Source organism: Equus asinus, chromosome 30 (genome assembly GCF_041296235.1).
Source record: "Equus asinus isolate D_3611 breed Donkey chromosome 30, EquAss-T2T_v2, whole genome shotgun sequence".
Classification (NCBI taxonomy): Eukaryota; Metazoa; Chordata; class Mammalia; order Perissodactyla; family Equidae; genus Equus; species Equus asinus.
This window is the reverse complement of record NC_091819.1, coordinates 18,526,056-18,547,923: the sequence shown is the minus strand read 5'-3', so window position 1 is coordinate 18,547,923 and position 21,868 is coordinate 18,526,056. Positions and strand designations below refer to the sequence as shown.

At 37.7% G+C, this 21,868-nt stretch overlaps 1 long non-coding RNA gene across 1 annotated transcript in view; it reads left to right on the top strand.

Annotated features, from left to right (window-relative positions):
• Window positions 1-6,298, top strand: part of LOC123282257 (uncharacterized) — a 32,157-nt gene extending 25,859 nt beyond the window's left edge. Inside the window, exon 3 of the long non-coding RNA XR_006522290.2 lies at window positions 5,025-6,298. This is a non-coding gene — a long non-coding RNA (uncharacterized lncRNA). The remainder of the gene's footprint in view (window positions 1-5,024) is intronic.
• The last annotated feature ends 15,570 nt before the right edge of the window (window positions 6,299-21,868 follow it).

Below are 21,868 nucleotides of genomic sequence, written 5' to 3'. Positions count from 1 at the left end.
TCTCCATTTACCATGTCAGTCAGTGTCAGTCACACTGGTCTGCTCTCTGTTCCTCATCCTCACCATTCTCCCTCTCATCACAGAGACTTTGCACATGCTACATGTCTCCTTGAAATTCTGTTCTCTCCCTTCTTTACCAAGTTAACTTCTAATAATCCTTCCTATCTGAGCGTAAGCATCAGTTCCTCAAGGACGTCTTCTCTGCCCTCCAGAGTAGAGCAGATCTCACATAGTACCATGTACCTCTTCTTCAGAACACGTAACACTTATTTACGAAAGTGTATACTTAATGCATCTTCACAAGATGTTAAACCCAATGAGGGCAGGGACAATTTTTGTTTACATTGCGGCCCCAGCACAACGCTGCCTGCATATAGTATTTGGAAAATTCTTATTAACTGAATAAATGAGTAAACAAATGTTTTTTTAAGATGGTTGTGAAGGAAGGTAAGAAAAGTTTTACTTGTGCTCTGAAGTGGCCTGAGACATTTATTTCAGTCAGCAATTAGGTTTTTCTAAATAAATCTCAGTGGCCACTCAGTTGCTGGAGGTGGTGGGGTTAGTTGCTTCCTCCCAACCTCACTCACAGGCTAATGGAAGCAAGTTTGAGATCACATTTTGCCACAAAACAAACAAATAAAAAACAGCACTGTAAATACCACGAAGCATCATAGCCCTCTCTACTTCTTGGTGATCTGAGAAAGCTGATTGAAAAGTCTCCCTGAGGCAACAACAACACTCCCCCTGGCTTGAAATCCTTAATCTCTACAGGACATTTGGGGAAATTTCCTTCAGGTTGTAACAATTGGACTGTTCAGGATTCCAGAGTTCTCTGAACTATCTGAAGTCAGAGTCATAGCCTTAGAGAAAAACCATCAAAGCCCTAACAGTTTTTACATTCGTGATTGATTTCTTTGCCCTGGATTGTCTCTTTCATAAAAGTCCGGAATTCTAAGATAAAAGAGTGCAATAAAAAATAAAGCAGTTCCTGTGTATGTGTGATTACTGTAGGAATAAAGAAAATAAGTAGAAAGGAACTTCCCTCATTTTAAAAAAATTCTAAGTCATTGTTCCCGAGCCCTATAATAGGAGCTACTAACAATTCAGATAATTATGATTTATAATGAGCATTCCCGGAGCACCTGAAGCCTGAGGCTTCTTGTGTCCACAATGAATGAGTCATTATAACTTGTTTGTGCCACAGCGAAAGGAAAACAACAAGATCCTATCTCCCTTTCACAGTAATGATAAGGTGACACACACTTAATCAAAATAAAGGGCACTGAAATAATTCAAAGAGGTCAATTTTCAAAGGAATCACTGAGAAGTGTCCAGTTGTTACCAGAAATATAAATTTCAGGAAAAGGATACAATAACCATTTAGATTAGATTAGTGGTTCAAAATGGAGTGATTTTGCTTCCCCAAGGGACCTTTGATAAATCTGGGGACGTTTTTGGTTATCGCCACTGGGTGGGGTGCTACTGGTACCTAACAGTTAGAGACTCCAGATGTAGCAGAGCATTCTACATTGCACAGGATGGGCCCCCACAACCAGGAACCAATCATCCAATACCAAATGGCAGGAGCAATGCTGTTGAGCAACCCTGGGTTAGATCATGGATGAAGAACTGCAGAGCTTGGCAGGACCTGGGAACATCAGGCTCATGCTGGGTTTAAAAATGTGATGCGAGACACCAAGTAGCTGAGAGCCAAGCTAAGCCCAGCTTGTTTCTATTCCATCACACCCTTACCAACCACAAAACCTAGTTTTCTCTCCTCTATGATGTAATGTGATGATAAATGAAAGGTGAATCCTATAGTGATGTAAGACATTCAAATGAAGACTAAACATGTAGCTTGATGTTTTAAGGCAGATATTGTTCTCATACATTATCTTTAATGCACTCTTCTCTAATTTTTTTTTTGTCTCTCTCCTTCTCCATTCTTCTCTTTCCCCACCTCCTCATTATTGCTTCCCATCTCATATCAACAACTCAGTATATAACCTTCCGTAGTTTTCTGTGCTCCTACAGAGGAAGACACAGAAATATGTACACAAGATACATATTCGTACATGGATTTTCTTTGTTACTTTTGGTTTTACCAGTGCAGCTTCATGTTGTGCATGATTTGCTACAACTTGCTTTCCTCACTCCAAAATAGTTCATGGGAAATCTCTTCTAGGCAACTGTTACATCATTCTTTCTTTCTTCTTTTAGTGATGTTGATTCTCCATGATTTATTCAGCCATTCCCTGATTGATGGACATTTATTTTATTTCCATATTTTAATTTTCCACAGTGAAACATTCTAAAATAATATCCTTCTGCAAATATCATTATGTCCTGATATTCTTATTTTCATGAGATAGATTCTTAGAAATGGGATGGCATACTGGAGATTCTAGAATATTCCAAGTAAATCCAAGGGTAAGAAAAATCTTCTTAGTTAAGCCTAGAAATTCAAAATCTATAAATATTTTTGTATATATAAAAATTAAAATTTTTAATTAAAACAAAATTGTAAACTAAAAATGTATGTGGAAAATATAAACATTACCAACACATGATTACTTTTGGAAAATGTTTGTAATGCACAGGGTGGACAAAAGGAATAATTATTATAGTACCCAAATAGTTTTTTAAACTGTCATAAAATTTGGTATAGAGCATGTAGAGGCAACTCATTGAAAAATCATCTGCAAAAGTTTACCAGACACGTGAAAATACATCCAAATTCTATGGAAGCCACATACCTGCAAAATAAAGGAGTAGCGTGCTATCACTTTTTACCCAGCAGAAGTGGCAAAAATGAAAAAGAATCACAACACCTACTGCTGGCATAGATGTGAAGAAATGGATATTCTCATGCATTCTTGGTGATGATGCAAAATTTTAAGCCAATTTGGAAAGTAGCCCAGCTTAATATTTTTGAATTTATATCTGGTCATGGAAGCAACTGCTGTTAAAGCAGTTTTGGAGACAGTACAATGAGAAAGAGCTCCATCAGTAACTTAAAATAATAGTAAAACAGCAAATGAGAACCAGGAATGGGCTTTGACCAGTATGCACACTGGAAATCCCCAGCGGACAACTCTATCAGAGCACTGAGGCTAGATATTCTGCAGTTCTAGCTCTTTCCTGAAGTGCCAGATGGTCTGATGAAAATCTAGTCCTGTTGAAATCATGACTGGAGCATATGCATGACATTCCCACACCTAAGTTGTGATTCAAACTGGATTCCAGCAGCTTGCCCCGTGGCTGAGTGGTTAAGTTCATGCACTCTGCTTCGGTGGCCCAAGGTTTCGCTGGTTTGGGATCCTGAGTGCCAATCTAGCACTGATCATCAAGCCATGCTGAGGCTGTGTCCCACATAGCAGAACTAGAAGGACCTACAACTAGAATATACAACTATATACAGGGAGGCTTCAAGGAGAAGAAGAAAAGATAAAGAAAAAGAAAAAGATTGGCAACAGATGTTAGCTCATGGCCAATCTTTAAAAAGAATTGGATTCAAGACACACCAGGATTAAATGCTACCTTGGAAGAAGAAACACTGTCACGTGCATGAGAATTTTAATTTGTGGGTGAGTCTGAAATCATCACCTGCTGGGGTCTGAGGACAGGAAAGCATAGGCAGCAGGGAGAGGATGAGTTGGTATGCCTGGGATGCTGTTCTTGAAGCTTGGTGAGCTGGTCCAGCAAAGGAGGGTCATGCCCAGTGGAAGAGAGTGCCCTGGGTGAGAAAAAAGCTAATTCACGGGCTGCATGCAGAACCCATCTCTTTTGTTTCCTCACTTTATTTGATCCGTGAAAGTGGTAGGCTCACAACCTTAAATGGTGTCTTTAAAGTCATATCAGAAGGAAGAAAGCTCAGGTACTGGAGGGCCAAGTGTGTATAAATTGGGACTCTGCATTGTCACTAATTTCAACTTGAATGGGGACAAATGACAGTAGAGATTATCTGTTGAGGTTATGGCAGAGTGAGGATATTCTGAAAACAATTTCCAAACCTAAATTTGGGACACATGGTCTCATAACAGTAAAAGTTCTCTTAGGAACAATAAGGATGGGCTACTTTCAAATCACGACAGTTTCAGAGATTCTAAATATATAACATCATTATGAATATATGGGGAAATGTAATGGCAAATTAAGTTTCAGGTCAGCTCTAAAGGGGGGATATAATTATCCTTCAGTCCTTTCCCATTTTCTATTTTCCAACTAGTCACAGGTCCGGATGACAACCTCAGCCCTCCCTTTCTGGTTTGTAGCACAGGGCATGGAGCAGGCCACCAAACTACAGAAGGAAGGGAGAGCCTGGTCTGTTTCCCTCATTCTTCTTCCTAATTACTGCTGAGCAGCCTACACACCTGCCAAAATAATTTGAAAGGAGCCTGGTGTTAGGGCCAGGTCTGAGCAAAGTACAAACTAACAATGAGGCCCCAATACGCAGGACCGTCTCAGCAATCAGTGAGATTTATGATATTAATACCCACAATTTCTCATAAAACTGCAGAAGGTGTGCTTCCTATATGTGAGTGGAACTTGGCTAAGATCCTTAGCATTGGCCCCTGTAATCAAAGCCAATGGGCAGCCTCCCCTGGGCAGAGATGAGCATGAGTACAATTGCCACTCTCCCTGGGTAACAGCTCTGTCACAAGCATTCCTTCTCCCTCGGCACTGGAGTGGTCTGAACTCTGTCACTTCTGGTTAGGGTCATGTTTAACAATGAAGATGTTAAAAGTAAAACTGTACGAGTCTCAGAGCCCCAGGAAAAATGTGGATAAGAGTCTGGGTCTGGAGGACATTAGACTCAGAATGGGTGCGTTGACAGATTGTATTCAGACAAGAGTAAACCTTCTCTTGTGCAGCTGAGTCACAAGACCCTTTGGTACACTTGTTAATAACTGAAAACCCAGTAATAAGTTCCGTATTTCACAAATGGAGTCTTATACCAGAGATATTTCTCCATCAGCTTGTACATGCTCCATGCTTATGTATAATCTTTGTTGTGGTTGCAGGTATATTCTGAGTTCTCCACGCTCTCTTTGGTACCAGATGTGGCTGCTCCAGATAATGTTCAGATGTTCCATCTCTTTCTATGGACTGGGGGAAGTATGCTTTGATTTCCTTCTACTACAAAACAGAGACTTTAAATGGAACTGGTACATAACAAGGTGGACTGTTCCACTGCGTCATTGTAATAAGCTTGTTAAAAATCCATTCTTTTGGGTGAAGAAGATAGTTGGTAGAAGGGCTTCATGTTTCAAAAAGAAATAGTACCTTCATGACAAGCAAGAGAAAAGCAGTTATGGTCTTAAACCAAACAAAGAAAATCAAGCTTCAGAAAACTTCAGTTAGTCCTACTGCAAAGTGACATTTTAAAATTGCTAAGAGGCCCTTGTTAAAGAAAGAGAGAATTAATATAGATGTGTCACGATGATGTGACATATAGGAACTGTGAAACCCAAGCCTGTGGATATTTTAAGGACAGCTCCGGGAAATTAAAAATCCAAGGTGGTACTTCCATTTCTAGTAATATGAGGAGCAAATATCATTTAAAACAATACTAAGCAAGAAAAAGTCTTAAAATGCAGAATAAATTGCACTTTAAAAAAGTAAAAATATATATTTGAGCTTAATTCATGGAGTTTAAAAGCAGTGAATAAATTAATCAATAGTAACATAAAATAAATAAGGGGCAGTCTAAGTTAAGAGTTTTGAAGTTCCTTATACTATTCTGAAATAAGATAAACAATATCAATTAATTATAGATGTTGGTATGTTGTATATATGTGTTAAATTTCTATCGTACCCACTAAAAAACCCAGAATGTATACCTTCTAAAAAATAGGGGTAAAAAAATTAGACATTCTAAAATAAGTAAGAAATAGGACAAAAAAGAAATATAGAAAAAGCAGAATAGAAAGCTTAGAATGAGGTATAAATACATCTGCATATGTGAAGTTATCATAGGAAATGTAAATTAAGTTTTTCTGTTCAAAGACAAAGATTGTAAAACTAAATGATGTATCTTTTTAATCAAGATATCTCATACTTACAACTGACATCTCTAAAACAAAAGAACACAGAAAGGATTAAAGTAAATTAATGGAAAAAATTTACAGCAGGCATGCTCTAGTCAAAAGAAACCTTGGGCAATTTTACGTCAGAAAGATAAGACTTTAGTAAAAAGTATTATTATAGAGAGGGTTACTACACAAAATTTTAGCTTTAAGGCATCAGGGAAACAAAAAATAAATCAAATCTTGCAGTTTTCTGAAAATGTAATTGTAAAAAATACAAATAAAAAATGGCAGATATATAAAGGGAAATTGAAAAATTTGCCATCACAGTAATGGGAGAGTTTTACATGTATTTCCGACATACACACACACAATGAATTGAGCAACACAATAGAATAACATAGTATTAGGTTATAACCCAAAGTATAAAATAAATACCTGCACGTCTATACTGATATAAATAAATTATTGAATAAATAAATGGGGGCGAAGAGACAATCTGCTATGAGGAAGAACACCAAATTATGTATGCAGATGCTCGCCCTCAATGAGAGGGAGCATAACAGCATAACTCCCCACTTTGTGAATGTGGACTATGTAGAGGAACATCCTTCTAAAGAACATAGTGTGGAACGGGCCAAAAAGAATAACTTCACCATGGAGAAACCTGACAAATACTACTTTTAGCAGATGATCAAGGTAAACACCATTAATAACGTCATGTCAATACTATGTATTTTGATATGATGTGATGAAAACGCTACTTTACCTCCTCTCAAAAACTCATAACCCTGATGAGAAAAACATCAGACAAATCCAAATTGAAGAACATTCTACAAATACTTGACCATACTCTTCAAAACTGTCAAAGTCATCAAAAACAAGGAACGTTTGACAAATTTTCATAACGTAGAGGAGCCTAAAAAGACATGACAACTAAATGTAATCTGATATCCTGGATGGGATCCTGGGGCAGAAAAAATAGGTAAAAACCAAGGAAATATGAATAAAGAATAGACTTTAGTTAACAATATATCAATATCACTTTATCAGCTTTGACAAATGTACTATAGTAATATAAGAAGTTAATAATAGGGGAAATTGGGTGTGGAATATATAGAAACTTTCTAAATTCTCTGTACAATTCTTGAAACTTTCGTGTAAATTAAAAACTATTTAAAATAATTTTAGTTTTTAAAAATCCATAATTTTGGAAATATTATAAAAATTGTATAAAGAAGCTCCCAAAATTCATAGTGGAAAATAGATAGTACTTGGAACAGAATGATTATGAAAATGCCACCTTTCAAAATTTGTAGGATTTAACTAAAGTGATAGTTTAAGAAAAATGGAAAGCTTTAAATGTTTATACTAGAAAATAAGAAAGTCCAAAATCTAATTAGGTAAGTATCCAAGGTATGGAGTTAGAAAAAGCTGAGCAGATTAAACCTTAGTAAAGAAAAAAAAGAAATAATAAAAGCAAGAACAGTGATAATTAAGATAGAAGACAATGATATAAGAAAGTATGAACATAGGCAAAACTGGTTCTTTAAAAAGACATGAAAATTGGCAAGATTGATCTGGAAAAAAACAGAGATGCCCAAATAAACAATATTAGAAATTAAAAGAAGACATGATGACAGATGAAGCAGAGATATTTTTTAAGGTAAAATATGAAAAGTTTATGCTAATTTATTTTAAAACCTAGATAAAATGGACAGATTCCCAGGAAAATATAAATAACAACTGATTCCAGAAGACCATGAGACACAAAATGATTTTAGAGTTGAGTGATCCAGATTTTTAAGGAACAGATAACTTTTTTCTTTCACTAAATCTTCCAAAGAACAGAAAAACGGGGGCTACTTACTCCCAACTACTTTTATGAGGCTCATATAACCCGCAAAACAAACAAACAAAAGATAAAGACATCTTGACATGGGAATCAGACAAGCTCTCATTCATAAACAAATGTGCAAAAAACTAGGAAAGATATTTGCAAACAGAATTCTTTATTGTATAAAACAGTGATACATGATAACTGAGTTGAGTATATTCCAGGAATACAAGATTGGTTCAGTCTTACAAAATCTATTAATGTGATTCACCACATGAGCAAATATCACAGACACAAAATTCACATAATAGCTTCAATATATACACAAAGAGCATGCAATATTGTTCAACATCCATTTTTTTCTTTTCTTTTCTTTTTTTTTTTTTTGAGGAAGATTAGCCCTGAGCTATCATCTGCTGCCAATCCTCCTCTTTTTTATTCTTGAGGAAGATTAGCCCTGAGCTAACATCTGTGCCCATCTTCCTCTACTTTATATGTGGGACAGCTGCCACAGCATGGCTTGAGAAGCAGTGCCATGTCCACACCCGGGATCCAAACTGGCGAACCCCAGGCCACCGAAGTGGAACATGCGAACTTAACTTCTGTGCTACAGGGGCAGCCCCTCAACATCCATTCCTTATATTTAATAATTCATTAGTAAACTAGGGGTAGAGGGTAATTCTGCAACCTGAAAAAAAAGGCATTTGCAAAATATTAAAGAAATAATTATACTAAATAGTAACACACTTAGATAGTCCCATTAAAGTTAGGAATATTTTGGAATATGATACGTCTTCCCACTCTCACCAATTCCATCCAACATTTTCTTGGAGGTTTATCCAATATAATGAGTCAGATAAAAATAGATGTAACTGTTGGAAAGGGGGGAAAATTCCTATTTTCAGATAACATCATGTTCTATATAGAAATCCCAGAAGAGTCTGCAGACACTTACTTTTAGACTTACAGGAAAGTTATGCAAGTTTTCTACATATACTAGCTACAATTAGAAAAAATTAGATTTTATTTATAATATTAATTAAAAATTTAAAACACCCATGAATAAAGATAACAAAATAAATGTAAGAGGGTTACAAAAATTTATTGAATGAATTTAAATATGCAATTGTATGAAGATGTACACTATGCCCATGGTTGAAAATACTTAATATTATAACCATATCAATTCTTTATGAATTTAATTGATTGGTTTAATGCTATTCTTATCAATATCCCAACAGAATCTTTCATAGAACTTGACAAATTTATCCTAAAATTTATATGAAAAAGCAAAGGGCCAAGAATGGTCAAGAGCTCCCTGCAGAAGGCAGAGTAGAAAGACTTTCTCCTCCAGATATTTAGACATTTACATAAAGTTTTACTAATGATCCTGAGTCATACTGGAACAGGAATGGAACCATCAATGAACACAACAGATGTCCTGGATACAGACCTATATGTATTTGGAAACTTGATATAAGGCAAATATGACATTGCACCTGGGTAAATAATAATTGGTACTGGAAAATTAGTAATCAATGTGGAAACAATGAACGTGATACCTGATTCACATCATGGAAAACTAAATTTCAAATAGATTAAGGATTTAAATGTGAAAGACTGAATCTTAAAATCTTTAGAGCAAAATATAGAAAAGTCTTTATGACATTGGTAGGAGAAGAGGACATCTTAAGCTCAAACATACACATATACACATGCACACACATGAAAATATTGATAAATTTTAATATATTGAAATTAAGAACATCTATTATCAAAAAAATTCATGAATAAAACAAGGAAAATGAAGATATTTACAACACCAGTAACTAGCAACGCATTGGTATTAAGGAAATGTAAATATGTGATTTCTAGAAATCAATGAGAAATACAGCCATCAATGGACAAATTGGCAAAAGCCATGAACAGCATTTCATATGAGAAAACACAGATGGAATGTATATATATATATATACATTATATTGTTTAAGGATACAAACTCTTGCCCTCAAAGAAAAACTGAAGAATGATGAACGCAACATTCAAAATAATGATTTTCAAACCATTTATTTATTCATACTATGCAGCCCCTGGTGTGTCATAGACACTGACCAGTCAGAATGGTCTCTGCCTCCTGCTATGTCAGGGAGCACTCCTTTAAGATGCTAGATGATGGACTTGTCCAGAGACTTCCAGGAAAGGTACTTGAAAGGCTGGGGCACCCTGAGGCAATGGTTCAGCTAACAATGTGTAACTATTTCAAGTATGGTCATCTCAGCGTGCACTAGCTAAGCATTAGCCCTGCAAGGATTTTGTGGGGTGCGGAGAGAGAAAGCATCAGGGGAAGGTACAGAGGAAATTCAGTTTTATGTTTTACACTGACAAGGGAGCTCATTTCATAACATCATTGTTTTTAACATACGTATGTTCTTTTGCATGTATAACATAGTTCATAATAATCACAAAACTCAAAGTACTAATGCCAGCAGTCAGTTTTCTTCAGAAGAAAAATCTTTGAGAAATAGCACATGAACACTTAAAGGAGTATAGTGTGTAAAAGGATTGTGGTTAAACATGCATTAGTGAAGAGAGCAATTCGTTCTTTCATTTTTAATCCCTTACTTACCCAAGTATGAGTCCATCTAGTTCCAAGCTTCACCATCACCTGTCTGTTGGTGACTCAAAGCCTATATCCACAGCTACAGCTCGAACTCCAGGTGTGAGTAACACCTGCTTGCTTGACATCTACATAGATTTCTTGAAGGCATCTCAACTTAACATGTCCAGTCCACCGTCTTCGGTAAGGTACTCTGAGGAGAAGCTATGCTTACAGGAAGTTTATTGGAGACAACTCTTTGGATCAAAACCAATAGGGGAGTGAAGGACATATGATTCCACAGAGGAAGGTGTTGAACTGTGATGCAGGATACAGCAAAGACTCCAGCTGGTCCTATTGGAACGTTTGGAGATGGATGACCCTTTAGCATTCTCCTGCCTGAGGCAAGGGGGTTGGGCATTTATACCCCACTGATGACTAGTTATTGTGTGAACTCCATCACTTCCAGGGGGCATGTCCTTGAGTGAGATGACTCTTCTCAACTGAGGACAATTCCTGGAGATAAAACTAAGAGCTGTCTGCCATGAGCACTCCCAGCAATGGTGGAATGATGGCTGCCTCAGTCCTAAAGGGGAGACGTGGGTGGCACCAGAGCATCTACTCTGTCCATCCTCATTATTTCTCCTCCTTGCTACTCCATTCCTCTTCCTGTGTTAATGGCATCTTCATATCTACTTTCTTATGCCAGAGTATCTGGTTGACAGCTTCTTGAAGGAAGAGTAGATCTCTGTCACTCAAGTTTCCTTCCAGTACCTGGCAGAGTGTCAGACACATTCTCTGTGACTAGTTATTAGATGAATGACTTATCAAATGAATGACTAGCTCATTTGAAAGGAATTTAAGAAATGTGAAATTCCGGGGAAACTGATCTTTAACACACTTTCCAAGGTGAGGGACGAGGAAAAAGAGGTGGTTTTTCCACTCCCTCCTCTTGTTAAATCTAAGTTCACTTCATTCTACCTTCGAAATGCCTCTCTTGCTCTCCCTCTCCTGGCCAGTCCCACTGGCCCTGCTGTACTTTAGACAAGGAATCTCCCTAACTTGTCATGCTCACTTTAGTTTCTCCTGCCTTCAGTCTGTCTTCCATACTGCCACAAATCACCTTCCTGAAAGTGGAGCTGGCCATATCACTCCTTCGTTAAATCTTTCATGGTCAGTGGTTAAGGTTGTTCTAAAATGATACAGTACGACAGTAAAGGACTAGGAATTGGCTTTGCTGTTTATACTTACTAGTAATTTCCTTCACTTCTCAGTTTAGCCATATCTGTGGCCAAACATTGACTCACCTTTCTTTTGGTCATGGTGCTTTGAGGACATTACTGGCAGAACCCAGGCTACAGGGGGTGGTGTCCCTGTCCTCTGCTAAAAAAGCAGTCATTGCATCCAATTACCTTAACCACACTGTTTGCTTCAAGACTTGATGTGTGACTACATTAGGGACTCAACGAAGACAGTGTCATTTAAATTATCAGGAGATGGGGTTTTCCAGCAGGGTGTTTGATAACGCACCATTGAGTTCACAGCATCAGGGCGAGGTGAGACTTTGCTAGCAGGAGCGTGAGAATGGAGTCTACCTAGAATTAACAGAGAGATGGATCTGATGATGTCATTTGGTCATTGAATTCAAGCTGTGCTGAAGTCTACCTATGTGCTTTTTCATTTATGCAAACCAATAAATTCTCTTTCTTCTTAAGCTATTTGTGCTGGGTGTTTTGTAACTTACAACCTAAAGAGTCTTTCATGGTAAAGTCATGGTGCACTTTTTTTTGGTCTGTTTTTAACCTGTAAAGCATTTTCTAAATGTAGCTATGACATAGTAAGTTCTATGCTCCTTGTCACGGTATCAAGAACTATCATAACATTATTTCTATTTACCTTTTCTATTGTAACCTCTTGCTGCTAGCCACACTATTCGATGCTTCTTTCCCAAGCATATATTTTCCAAGTTGTCTGTATTTTCCAGGTGTTCTTCATTTTTCTGTAAAGTGCCTTCCCCACCTCACGGCTGACCAAAAGCTAGTTACGCTCTAAGGCCAAGTATAATAGTAAGAATCGATTCTCTAAACTGCTGGAATTGGGTCCATATCATGACAAATCCATAATGTGATACTTTGGTGAGTTGGGGGATCCATTTATTATCCTATGAGACAGGGAGCTACCTGATGGCAAGACCCATGTCTGTTCGCTAACCTGCCTATTACTGACAGGTGGCTGACTTTCAATAAATGTTAAGTCAATGAATTCGTGAATTACCTCATTAAGTGGAAAGTAGCAAGATGAATGCAAAAGTTTATATTTGGCAAATTAGTCAGAGCTCAACTAATAAATGAAAGAGTATGAAGAACTTTCTTGACCCTGAATTTGTCTTGTACAGACTTTACAGGGGCCCTTTCTGGTTAAGCAGACTTCTTGTTTTCACAGTTTTACAAAGTAGCGTGGCCCTTCTTGGTTCCTTTTCAAATCAAAGTAACTGGCCCAGATTTGACATCCTCAAAAAATGCAAATTTCTCTCCAACATTTTATCTTGACTAGTGAAAAAAAGTTCGTTTGACCTTTTGACTATTACTGTAACATGTACTCTGTGATGTTTAAGAATGGTTTTCAGAAGAAACAGAGATGGACCCTCTCCATTTCATTCTAGCCAAAGTTCACCTAAGCATTTAGAGGTTTCCCTTCCAGGTTTTTGCTGCTTTTATTTCCTCCCGTATGTTCATTCATCACCCTGGATGCTATACTTGGAGAAAAAGGGGTTTCACTTGCACAACTTGCTTCCTGTTAATTCTTCCATTCCAGAACATTTGCAAACAGATGTAATGACTTAAATATAATAATAAAAGTAAAATAATTATATCCAGATAACTGAAGCCAAGTGAAAATAATTTTGCAAAGTGAATTTCTATTTTCCTTTTTATAGAATGGGTATAGCAATCTTTGCCCCTCTGCTTGCATCCATTAGGTTAATTAAATAATATTGGAGAGATCACTTGCATGATAATTTTATGTAAACATGCAGATCACTGTGTTCCTCTTCCACTGTAATATGAGTCATTATTTCACGTATTTGAATAACAATGCTTTCTAAACATAACTGTATATTAAAAGAATGTTACATGACCAAAAACCAGAAATTTGGTCTATAACACAAATACCAGCAGCATTAAATATTTCCACTTTATTCAATATGGTCCAGAAATGTATTTAGGAAATAGATCGTAGAATTCTATTCCCTGTTTTAATAGTTTTGTGAGAGAGTGGACTGGTTCTTAGTCATTTTTATTTTATCCACAGCATGAAGTTCACAGTAGGTAGTAAATAAACATTGGTCAAATTAATGAACAAACAACATGAGAAAGGGTGTTAAGGAACAAGGAATTTGGGAGCAAACTGAGCTTTAGTATATATATCTATAAATATTTGAGGGACCAGAAATGACAGACCAACATTGGCGAGAGCATAAAGCCCTGAGGGTGTGTTTGCATCTGCTACAAATAGCTTCATGTGTATAGTTGCTGGAGAAACTGATTTTACTGTCCTAAAGGCATCTAAAATAATAAACAAAACCAAGCAAAAATTAACAACCAAAAAGGCAGTCTTCAGATTCAACACGGTGTTTTGATATACAGTACGTTTATATCCCCTCCCTCCCAAGACCCCACTAAAATGGTCGTATAGGATAGCATAGTTCTTTCTCATAAAGTACATCTTCTGTATTAGTTGATTTTTTTAGTCTTGTCTGTGTGTAATTTAATTAAAAGCATAAATAAGGACATCTAGGACTCTCAGAGACTTCCACGTTTTGGCAAGCAAGAGTCAAAAGAGGAGATTCCTGAATTGGTGACAACTGTCTTTTGGGTAACTCAAAAAAATAATAATAAAAGGAGGGAGGGAGATGTAAGAAATATCCACAAAACCGCTAATTCTGGTGAGGTTTCTTTGCAAACCCCAAGAACAGCATTTCTTCCCTGGAGTGGACTTCAGTGCATCAATTGTGCATCTAGACCTTACTAGGGTGATCTAACGAGGTGCCTATTACAATGCCACTCCCAACTCTGGGAAGAAAGCAATCAAATTTCATTCTTGCACTTCCTGGTAGAGATATTTTTCAACTATATCAGGGTCAAGGATTGAAATTGGAGGACAAATTAAGGTAGAAACTGAACCATCAAATTTAATTATGGAATACGTGAGCCAGCTCAGAATATAATTTGTCTATTTTTACCAAAATAAATGTCCCTGGGAACATATAAACCTGTTTGCATGCTAAGAACCTTGAAGTTTACAAACACCAGATGATGAGATTTTGGAAGAGGACAAACGATTTTGTTTTCGCCGTTTCCCAAATCCACTGGGCACTGCTGCCCCCATTAGTTCTTCCAAAAAAACGTTAGAAGATAAACACAAGGTCCGATTGATTACTCCCACGTAGATCAGTAATTCCAAATTATTTATTTTGGCTTTGAGACCTCACTTTACATTTGCACATTTATACTCATTTGTACCAACATCTAGAAAATCGTTTTGGTTTTAAAGATAATCTGACAGTGGAGTAGCACACCGTTACACAAGCAAGGCTGCTTGTGTGAAGACGGACACCTGGTGGTCAATGTGTAGAACTGCAACCCAAGAAGGAGAATTCTTAGAGAATCTCTTTTATCCCCCCATATTTTCCCTCCTTCTTTCCGGGTACAGACTGCTGTTGACGGTGGACATGGTGCAGCTGTATGAAAGCGAGTCTCAAGTTCAAGTCAAGAGATTTCCAGAACAGTTACATCAACTCCATGAAGGCTCCAGGTCACAAGTTCTCTAAATTATTTAGAAAGTCGACCAATGTACATGCTAACCATTTTTAAAAGCTACTAAAATCTCTTAACCAAGAAGCTGAACAGGAGCCTCAGTGTTTGCGAATAGGGTTTAATCTCCACCTAAAAACTTCTGGACTTCCTCTGTCAGGATAATGAGCTTCTGTTTTCTTTTGGGAAGAAAAAAGAAGTGTCGATTCCTCTGGCACCACATAAACAAGCATTTTGAGCTTCTAAATATGGCCTTGCCCCTGAACCGACCCTACCTCATGTCTAACTGCTTTTTTCCAAATTGAACTCTGCCAGACAAAAATACGTAACTGAACAAATTGGAAAGCCAAATCCCTCTTTCTTGCTGCTCCTGGCTCCTGGTTTTGTTCTCTTTAATTTTTAAGTCCAGAGATAAGCCTCTGGAAGCTGATAGAAAGTAGTTCCTGAACTTCTTCAGGGTATACTTGGTGTCAGACGGAGAATGAAATCAAATTGTGGGTCCTCATTGTAATCTTTGTAGCAGTCATTAAGGAGGAAACACATTCATTGGAAGGACACTGTGTGTCTTCCAGTCGGATCAAAGTGTCTGATAATACGACACACTACAGAGCTGGAGAGTCCCTGATTTCCCCTCAAGCTTCCCCAGAAGGCGGCATGCTTCATCCAATGGGATGACTTCCTGATAGACAGTTGCAGACTCTGTTGCACCTGAAATGACAAGATATTGTGGTCACGATGGCATTCACCTAACTTTTATTGGGCCTTTGCTGTGCACCAGGCACTGTCTCATGCATACTTCCCATCCCCCTGCTGGTGTTTCAGGCTGGCTCTGATGGACACACAGCATCCCAGTTCTGGCAAAGGAAGGGCTGAGGTGTCCACATTTGAGCCTAACCCAGCTCTCCCATCCTGCTTCTAACTCACACATGTGTGTACAGCATACACATCTGTAATGTAAAACCAAGGCCTTCTCTGATATTCAGAGGCTGACTGGCCAGTATGTTTATTTAACACCACAAAGAAGGATGGGAAAAGGTATCATGAATCCTCCTTCCTTACAAGAGAAAACACATCGATTTAGGTTGAAGAAAGCAGTGCACGCAATATCCCCTCCTCCTTTCCTCAGTCACATTAGTGAGAAGTTTTGACAAGGATTAGGAGATGCCTGAAGAGGAGGTTAGCTGTAGCTGCTATGAGAACTACCACATCACAGGGGACATTTAAATTTCAGATACACAATCCTCTTTCTGAAACACTTAAGAGCAAATATATTTCAGAATTCATAATTTTTCCGATGGCAGATGTGTAGTACAGTTCATATATTGAATATCATGTAATACCCCAATCAGGGTCTAGAGCAGACCCCATAATTAATACGTGAATAGTTCTGTAAGAGAGTGTATAAAGATTGCATTAAGAGGCATAAATAAAGACTAAAATTAGTCTCGCATTGGTTCAGATCAGGCGTGATCACCAAATGAATCTGATCTGTCTGAAAAAACTTGCTTATCAGACTTTTCTTTGGAATTTTAAATTGTAAATATCAGACTGCGGTTCTCTGCATATGATGAAAGAGCCATTCACAGACATGCCGTCCTGTCTAGGAGGCTTCTATAACTCCTTAGAATCAGGAGAAGCAAACTACAGCATTAAGAAGAAACGTCTAGTATCAAGTAACTCATTTCCTTTGTTCATTAAAAGTCAATGCATTGATCAAAAAACTATAGAATTCTTAAAAGTAAACATAGGAGAAAATCTTCATGGTCTGGGGTTAGGGAAAGTGTTAGAAATGACACCAAAAGCACATTCCATAAGAGAAAAATGATTCTTTATCAAAACTAAAAACTTTGTTTTGCCAAATCACTGTCAGGAGAATAAAAAAGATAAGCCACAAACTAGGATAAAACGTTTTCAAATCACATATCCAACAGAGGATTTGTATCCAGGATAAAGAACTCTTAAAATGCAACAGTAAGAAATCAAACTACCCAATCAAAAATGGGAAAATGACTTGAACAGACGCTTCACCAAAAAAGATATTAAAATGGTAAATAAGCACATGAGAAAAAGATCTTAAACACCATAAGCCGTTAGGTTAATACAAATCTAAATTACAATGAGATTACTACACATTTATTAGAATACCTAAAATTTAAAAAAATACTGACAATGCCAAGTGTTGGCAAGGACGTAGAGTAACTTAAACTCACATACATTGCTGGTGAGATTGAAAAATGGTAAAGCCACTTTGGAAAATGGTTTTGTAGCTTCTCATAAAGTTAAATATACATATGACCCAGTAATCTTACTCCTGGATATTTACCCTAGGTAATTGAAAATTACTGTTCACATAAAAATTCGTACACAAATGTTCATAAGCAGCCTTATCTGGAAACAACTCAAATGTCCTTCAGTGGGGGAAAGGATACAATAACTGTGGTACACCATATGACACATGACTACTCAGTGATGAAAAGAATGGACTATTGATACAGACATCAACTTGCATGAATCTTGGACAGTATGCAGAGCGAAAGAAGCCAGTCTCGAAAAACAAAAGTATAGTGAAGGAGAATAGATCTGTGGTTGCCGGGGGTTGTGAGTGGAGGGAGTATGTGACAGTAAAGGAAAGTTTTTTGGGAGGTGATGGAACCATTCTTATCCTGATTGTGGTGGTGGTTATACAAACCTATAAATAAGTTAAAATTCTTAGAACTGTATATGAAAGAAAGAAAGTCAATATTAGTATGTGCTGATATACAAAATAAAAACCTTAGTAAAAGCCAATGCTTTCACGTGTGACTTTGGTGTTCACAATTTGTTGTCAACCTTCCTTTTGCTTCACTGATGACATCCTCCTTCAGCCAACACTGCCTAAGTGACTAGGAGACATGAGGCTCATGTGAGGCACTGTGGGCACCAAGATGAGTCAGACAGAGGCCCTGACACTCAGGGCTCACAATCTGGGCAGAGAAGTGAGACAGAAAAGTGAAGACATGTAAATGATTTAACACCACACAAACTCAAGGAGGTGATCACCAGGAGCTGTAAGCACAAAAAATGTTTTCTTAATTTAGCCAAGAAGAAATAACTATTCATGTTTACTGTTTCCTTACCAAACATATATTTTTTTGTAATTTTGAAGACACTCTTACTTTGACCAAAAAAATGTCAGATGAAGAAAATCCCATTAGTTGATGAGAATTGTGTCTGCTGGATTGCAAACTCAATGAAACATGGCCTGTCTCTAATTCCACTTCCGTATTCCAATGACTAGCGCTCTGACACAGAGAAGTCCCATCACTAATGAAATATTTATTAAATAAATGAATGGAAGATGACATCATTAACACAACATTTTAACCATGGCAAACCGTTACAATATTATTTTTTATTTAGGTATGGCTTCTGTCTTAGTCGTTTGGAGATGAAGCGTGCATTTTCATTAATGTGTTTATAACCCATCCTCATGCTATTAGGGTGGCACTTCCAAGGGGACAGTCCCTAAAAGTGAGTCAGAATGATTAGTCATGTCCTATGGCTTCAGTCTTTGAAACCAAAGACCATGGCATACCCTCTTAATATCTACAGGAAATAAATAGCTGGAATGTGAATGCAGATCCTTTTAGAAGACTACTAATCCTTCTATGATAAGTGACAGGGAAGTTATTCAAGTGGGGTGTGTGTAGTGCCATGGAAACAGACAAAGTTGGTGTTTTCCAGTGTTCTAAATCCAGAGTCCTAATCGAGATATAAATATGCTGAATGGTATGAATCCAGTTTCCTAAACTACGCCCTATCTCAGTGTCCTCATCTGTGAGATGAAGATTGCTCCTCACAGCCTGACGTGAATTCACAATGATTCAGGTCCTTGCTTATAAGGTGTCATTGTTTTTATTCCCATTGGGGCAAAAGTGAAGTTCAAAGTCTGAGTTCCATCAGGGTTCAGCTTCTGTGGCCAGTCAGACCGTGTCTGTTTAGAAGAGAGTTTTCTAAAGTAAGTGCTAAGTATTTTAGGCAAAGAAACCCAGCTGTGAAAATACTGTGACCATTTGCACAGTTGTTTTCTATGGGGATTTATTTTTACTTGCACTTATTTCAGTGCAGTTCTTTAGAGAGAAGTTCCCCTTGCCCACCCCTCCTTCCCCATCGCTTATTCTCGCTGCCTTTCATGGATTTTTAGAGAAATGACTGTCTCTCTCTCTCTCATTCTTACGGGTCACAAGTGTTCAGCATCACAGTGCACCCTTGACTAATTAGCATTAATAAGTGATGCTGGGAGAAAGAGCCCTGGAGAAGGAACAGTAGGCCTGTTTTTGCCAAATTGGAGTTGACCCAACTAGCAAAATTTTCCAGGGTACTTTCATATTGTCCTGCCTCCCGTGTGTTCCTACTGCCTAAATGTGCATTTCTGACATGGGGTCTTGGATACCCTGGGAGGTACATGGTTCTGCGTAATTTTTTGTTCCAGGAGCTATGGGGACCTCATTTATTTAATAAACTCTTCTTAACTGTCTACCGTGCGCAGGCACTATGAGGAGTAAGATATTCTTCCTCTAGCGATCTTAAGATGCTTTACCAGAGATATAGCAAACATTAATCTAACTATTCATTAGTTATTGAGCACCTACTGTGTGCAAGCCATCGGGATAGGTACAGATGGTCGAGCCTTGCAGAATGAACAGGATTTCAACAGACAGAGAACCAAAGTAGGACAGGGCAGGTAGACTGAGCAGCAGGAGGAAAAGCTCAGAGGCAGGAAAGCAAAAGGCGAATTAGAAACCTCTGAAGAGTCAGTCAGAAGCAAAAAGTTACTGCAGAAAAACTTGAGATTCAAATGCTCTCTCTTTGCCCACACACTTTTTGATCTCAGTTTCCTCGTATACAAGATAAAGATAACAGTTGCAGTTTGCGGGGTTGGTGTAGGTATTCAAGATACCACATGGACCCCCTCTGACACACAGCAGGCAGTTAGTAAACCATAGCTGTTAACAGGATGTCAGTTTGCCTATAGCAAACCATTTGTGAAGGAGAGCTTGGGAAATAAGGTTGTAATGGCAGTTTGGAGTCTCAGATAAAGGCCCTTGAATGCCCAGCTATGAAGTTGAGCTTTATTCTGTCAACAGTGAGAAGTCATTGATGGGCAGGGAACAAAATCATGGAGCAGTTTTCAGAATGATGAAGAGCGGATTAGGAGCAGAGAAAGAAAAGACTCAGACCAAACAGTCTGAAGTTGTTGCAATTGTTCATCTGAAGGAGTGGAAACCAAGAAGTGTGTTTGCGATGCGGTCAGGAAGTTTTTATTCTACTTGAAATCAATTCAAAGTTACATGCAGAAAATTTCAGGTGGGCCATAAATAAATCAATGCTATTTTCCATCCTTCAGCACTTCCCAAGTTTTATCAAATATTTAGGCAAGCACTGTGTGTTTGGTGAGAAAACACAGACGTGACGTTGTTTCCTTTTGTCAGGACCGGCACGTGTGTTAACACAAAGCAAGCCCTCGATTTCATACATGCCAACCTGACAGCACTGGGTCTTCCGGGAGCCCTCTGCCACTTTCAAGAGTCCACACAGATCTGGGTGGAAAAGGACAGAGATAATAATTTTTCAACCAAGTTACCTCGAAGCCTTTCACACATTTATTCAGACATTTAAGCACATTTTGAGGAGAACAACCTAAATGTCCAAAAGGAGGAAATCATTAAATCAGAGCATGTGTTAAAAAATTTTACAATCATCAAAATCATGTGTTTAAGGATTATTTAATGACATGAGTAAATGTTCATGGTATATAAGTGAACTAAGCAAGAGAAACATCATTCATTCAGATATAATTTTTGTTAAAAAATTAAACTTACATTAAGCATAAACTTTATGCACATAAATAAAGAATGAAAGAATACACATTAAATTTTTGACATGGGCTGTCTGTGACTGAAAAACATTGTTTTAACTGGGAGATTACAAACTGACAGCCAAGAACTAAATGTGACTTGTAGACATTTTTTGTTGGCTCAGAATTTCCCCTGTGCAGCATCCCACTTTATTCCCCGAGGACCCACCTTCTCCATATATTTAGGTGGCCTGCCTGAGCACTGTGGGTATTCCCCAGTGAAGTTTTCATCTTTTCTGCACAAGTAGGATTTACTTTTTATCATTAGAAACAGGAAAAGTTTTAATAATTAGCATCAATCCGCAGTTTGCACATTACGGTTGGAAAACATAATTTCTTTGTAAAACAAATTTTAGGTAAGCCATTCTCCTTCCACCACCCTTAACCCTGGAGTAGAAGAAACAACAACAAACTTTCTTTTTTATTGTTGTTACCATTTTTTACCATTTATTTTATTGAGGTCATGTTGGTCTATAACATTATGTAAATTTCAGGTGTGCATCATTATATTTTGACTTCTGTATAGACTACATCATCTTTATCACCAAAAGTCTAGTTTCCTTTTGTCACCATAAACATGTGCCCTTTTCTCTTTTTCACCCTCCACCCACCACCTTCCTCTCTGGTAACCACCAATGTCTTCTCTGTATCTACATGTTTGTTTGTTTGTTTGTTTATCTTCCATAAGATATATGCAAC